The 5,074-nt window shown below is 40.6% G+C and overlaps 2 long non-coding RNA genes across 2 annotated transcripts; one reads left to right on the top strand and one right to left on the bottom strand.

Moving 5' to 3' along the window:
• Window positions 1–659: 659 nt before the first annotated feature.
• LOC144004489 (uncharacterized) lies at window positions 660–2,008 on the top strand. The gene is made up of 3 exons (XR_013279398.1): window positions 660–1,058; window positions 1,419–1,505; window positions 1,587–2,008. It is a non-coding gene; the product is annotated as an uncharacterized LOC144004489 (long non-coding RNA).
• Window positions 2,009–2,178: 170 nt separating this feature from the next.
• LOC144004483 (uncharacterized) lies at window positions 2,179–3,632 on the bottom strand. Its single transcript, XR_013279392.1, has 3 exons — window positions 3,344–3,632; window positions 2,700–2,930; window positions 2,179–2,422 (listed from the first exon to the last, which is right to left on the bottom strand). It is a non-coding gene; the product is annotated as an uncharacterized LOC144004483 (long non-coding RNA).
• Window positions 3,633–5,074: the final 1,442 nt, after the last annotated feature.

Here is a 5,074-nt window from a genome sequence, read left to right on the forward strand (position 1 = left end):
AAAAATTATTATTATTAGGGCCCGAGCAGCGACCGCTGCGAGGTCCCTATTGTTTTTGTAAAAAATATTATTAGGGCCCGAGCAGCGACCGCTGCGAGGTCCCTATTGTTTTTGTAAAAATTATTATTATTATTATTATTATTAGGGCCCGAGCAGCGACCGCTGCGAGGTCCCTATTGTTTTTGTAAAAATTATTATTATTATTAGGGCCCGAGCAGCGACCGCTGCGAGGTCCCTATTGTTTTTGTAAAAATTATTATTAGGGCCCGAGCAGCGACTGCTGCGAGGTCCCTATTGTTTTTCGTTCGAATTATTATTATTATTAGGGCCCGAGCAGCGACCGCTGCGAGGTCCCTATTGTTTTTCGTTCGAATTATTATTATTATTATTATTATTATTATTATTAATATTATTATTCTCCGTAAACGATCGCATTTTTGAGTACCTAAACATTCACGAAAACTCACCAAACTTTGCACACTCCTCAGGCCCGGCGAAAAATTTTATATTATGAAGTCGTCATAACAACGCGTCTCTATAGCGCCCCCTAGCGTAGAAAAATAAAAACCAAGCCTGGCACGTTTGAGCTAGAGCAACGAAAATTGGCAGGCACGTGTAGCACCCCGAGACGCACAAAAAAGTCTATAGGTCGCTTGCACATCGTAATGCATCATGGGAGTTTTTTCTTCGGGCGCCATCTTGGGTGTCCGCCGGTTCACAAGGTACACTCGCGAGTTACACGGTAGAGCTTATCAACCTGATGTAATTTTCGCAGTATTTTCACGATTTACCGGAAGATCAAAAACAACGATACAGGCAGAAGGTGTCTCTGTGTGGTGGGATTGATCCTAATTACGTCCTGACAAGGGTGATTTTTTTTTGACGGAGAAAGCTTGCTGGCCAAATGTGACATCTCTGGACATCTTTCCCTACCTCGTGTTGACAACATGCTCCATAACACGCCAACAAATCCCTGGAGGCTTACAATTATTTTGTAAGCGGGTGGATACAGAGTGTAAACTTTAACATCGCATCAGAAGAAACGGTTGCTGTTGCACGTAAGTAAACCACATGGTGTTGGTAATTCTGCACACAAAAATGTTGATTTGTTCTCAGGCTTCCTGTTATCATTGTGTTTACATGCACAGCTAGGTTTACCTGATGTGGTTTTTCTAACAATTTTATAACAGGCAAATATGGCAGAGCGTATAAGAATAAAAAGTAACTATGCACAGCCTCCCCGTGGCTTAATTAAATTTAATGCTACCCTTTCACTAGTTACATGTTACTTAATCTGAATGGTTAAGGTTAACCACTCTCAGAGGACGTATTTTTAGTTTCAGTTTCCAGTACAATAAAACGTGTTCATGGTAACTACTGAGCATACTGACAGCTTTTCTTATGATCTCACGGTTAAGGAGGCTGTCACAACACCCAATTTCTGTCTGGTGCCAGATGGCAACAATTCCCATCACTTGTCACGACAACACCAATAGTATTACCAGGTATGTATGGCTTTACTTTTTGTAGTTTCTTATTTAATTCTATGTTTCATATTTTCATTACAATGTTTGTAATATTTTCAGATTCAGGCACAGATGAGTTTAACTGGACGGACTTCTGCGACTTTGTGGTGTGGACAAAGTGTGATTGAGCGAGTCCACCCAGATCGCTCGTTTTGGCCAGCTGGAAAAGCCAGAGTTTTTTTCCCCCCAAAGTCCCCTCCTTACCTGAACTGCTCGGGAGAGCATTTACTAGATCAGCAGTGGACTTCCAGTGTTCCTGCTCAGCCGCTGTCACCTACCACTTGCTCATGTACTTCAAAGATGCGGAATAAAGTAGTTTTTTGTGCTGCAGCAGATTGTAAAATCAAATGATATCACTTGAAGTGTGCCAATCTAGACTGCCAAAAGGACAGTGGTTTTGTGACAAGTGTGAAACAAGGATTATTGGGAAAACTGTAACACAGTACTGGTACTTGTCTTACATTAAACAAATTTAAAAGAGAGCAACTTTTTCCTCTGTACATAGCATAATGAAAGTCATTGCGTACCCCATCAACATTACATCATACCGTCATCTCAGGATGGTAGGCACCTGTGCTAAAATAAACTACATTAATTAACAGTTCAATTTTTAACCCTGAAATTACTACATCTAATCATTCACTTCATTTTTTGTGCTTTTAGAAATAATAGAGATTTATGCCATTACTTTAAGAGGGACCATATTGCACATTGAGTCAAATCCTGTCATTTGTATTATGTATAGCTTTGTAAACAAACCCAACAATAGAATTTGTATAAACGCTGCCTTTATTAGCGCCAAACAAACAGTCGCATGTTGTCCTCCTCCAATGCTTTGATGCTCGCCTTCGTTTCCATCATGTCATTGGCAATCAAGTCGGTGTGGCATGAGATCCCTAAAGAAAAAAATAAAGAAAAAATCACAAAAAAATACGGTACCAGTAATAGGTTTAATATAGTAAAGTAGTATAGTTTTTTTGTCAGTGTAAAAGAAATGTACACATTTTGTTGCATTTTTTAATGTATGAACATTGCTACAGGCAAATACTTATTTCTATAAACACTTCCAAATGTCTCTAAAATATAAGGTGCGTGTGTACACATACACAAACATAAACACATACATTCACTCATGCATACAATATATGATGTAATGAATTCTGAGTGGCATACCAGAGTCAATGATGTCAGCAGTACTTGAGGGTACAGGTTACTGGAGCCATCTGGCTGCATAACTGCAACAATCTCTGCCACTTCGAGTCGTCTTTTCTTTGCTTGTCTCTCCTGTGCACGTTCATATCTTGGCACCGACTGGGCTGAGACATAGATGTTGTAACTTGGGACCCAACTTTAATGTTGGAGCCCAGTCGGGATGATTGGACAGAAAAACGGGCGCAGGGCGACCTGTTAAAATAAACAAATATATAAACAAATAAAATATGGAAAGACTGGTTATTTTACCGCAGTAGGGTGGCCGTGAATAAGTTCTTTAGCATGATGTGTAGGCTACCGGGGGTCTGTTTTCTTGCATCAGCCCCTTCTGTCTCTTTTTTTTCCAAGTTTACATTTTGCCACCAAAAAACATGTTATCGGCATTAAAAGCCCAAGACTAATCAATCCAATTTCAGCAGTAAACACTTTGCACTGGCACTACTTGGGTGAAAATGTTCGATGTTAGCTTTCGGCTAACGTCCGCTAGCCAGCTTGTACTACCGAACTTGCTTGCTCATGAATCCAAAACATAAGCAACTTGCCCATATATGGGCGGTCGAAACGTTATTAATCCTCATGCATTAAATAAAGGTAAACAAGCTTACCGCTCACAAAGTGATCGCTGCACACACGAGCCCAAAGTAACGACTTCCCTCCGGAGTCCGCACTCCTCTGTCTCCAGGCCCTGGTTCCTAATTATTTTCGGAATTCGGAAAAAAGACCGACCATTTTCCCCCTTGGCTTTGTTCGAACAGCCAACGATGCAGCAACAATGTACCATTTTAAACGCAGAAAACAAACGTGATAGATACGTGTTAGACCGAATCGCTACGTAAATGGAGGCCACCCAGCATGGCGACTACGAGAAATCCGAGGCGGAAGTGACGACATGTGCAAGCGACCTATTGGGACCATGTAGCTAAAATGTACAGGAAATGAGCTATGAATTTTTTTATGTCCAATTTTGGCCTATTTTGGCACATTCACTGTGGTCATGCTTTTTCCCCCTCTGCAAACATTTTTCATCCAATTCACATCAAACTTGGCATTTATCATCTCAAGACCTGAGAGAACAACTGGGCAAAAAGTCTTGCCTTTTCGAAATACTATATGATGGGGGCGGGGCATCAAATATTGTCTTTAAAATTTCATTTGTCCAGAAAGAGCAAATGCTTAATAACTCCCATGTTCAAGCTCCAAAAAATCTCAAACTTCTCAGGCAACGTAATAGTCACGGACTGAAAACATCTATATGATAAAATTCAGTTATACATTTAGCGCCACCTAGTGGTGACAATAAATGTCATACTTTACGTTTTTATCTACTGCGCTGAGCTCGTTGAAGGGATCCAGTTGAAAGTTGGTCAGAAAAGCCTTAAGATGTTGATCATGCCCCACACCGAATATTGTAACTTTTCGCCAAAGGGCGTGGCCGCTACGGTGACGCAAAGTCTGAAGATTTTTCGTGACAATAAAAGCTGCATGAACTTGACCGAGATGATCCTATCTTCTCAAAATTTCACACATTTGATGAGAGTCCAGCCCTAAAGACATCTACGAACTTATATTTCATCTTACTGATAGCGCCACCTAGTGGCATATTTTTTTTCTTACGAATTTTCTTGTACATTTTTCTCCAAACACGTTAACTGGACCTACCTCATATTTGCTCAGATGAGGGTTTCGGCCTTCATGATGTCACAACACGAAGTTTGTGAGTTTTCGTGAATTGCTGTGGGCGTGGCTAAGCACTGTTCGCCAAGAAAACAACGCCAGTTTTGAGGGTCTAAACATGCTCAGAAACTCCTGAAACTTGGCACACACATCTGGCCTGGTAAAATGAGTAATATTTTATTGTTGATTGTGCTATTTTTACAAAAATGACTCAATAGCGCCCCATCGAAATTTTTAACGAAGCAGCCCCGGTTGTACGTTTAAGCAAGAACGACGAATATTTTTAGGTGTATGAGGGAGCCCAAGACCTACAAAAAAGTCTCTTGTAACCATATGCTAAAATGAACAGGAAGTGAGCTACGAATTTTTGAATGTCCCATTTTTGACGATTTTTGCACATTCACAGGGGGCAGACTTTTGCCCACTTCTCCTACACGTTTCATCCGACTGAGTTAAGACTTGACCTGGACCATGTCAAGACCTGAGCCAACGACAGGGGGAAAAATTTTTACTTTTCGAAATACTATATGATGAGGGCGGGGCATCAAAATTTGTGTTTCGCAATGAAAAAGGATATGCTTGATAACTCCCCGGTACATGCTCCAAAATATCCCAAACTTGACATGTATGTTTATCGTCAAGGCCTGAAGTTATCTCTATGA

The sequence above is a fragment of the Festucalex cinctus genome, chromosome 17 (genome assembly GCF_051991245.1).
Source record: "Festucalex cinctus isolate MCC-2025b chromosome 17, RoL_Fcin_1.0, whole genome shotgun sequence".
Lineage (NCBI taxonomy): Eukaryota > Metazoa > Chordata > Actinopteri > Syngnathiformes > Syngnathidae > Festucalex > Festucalex cinctus.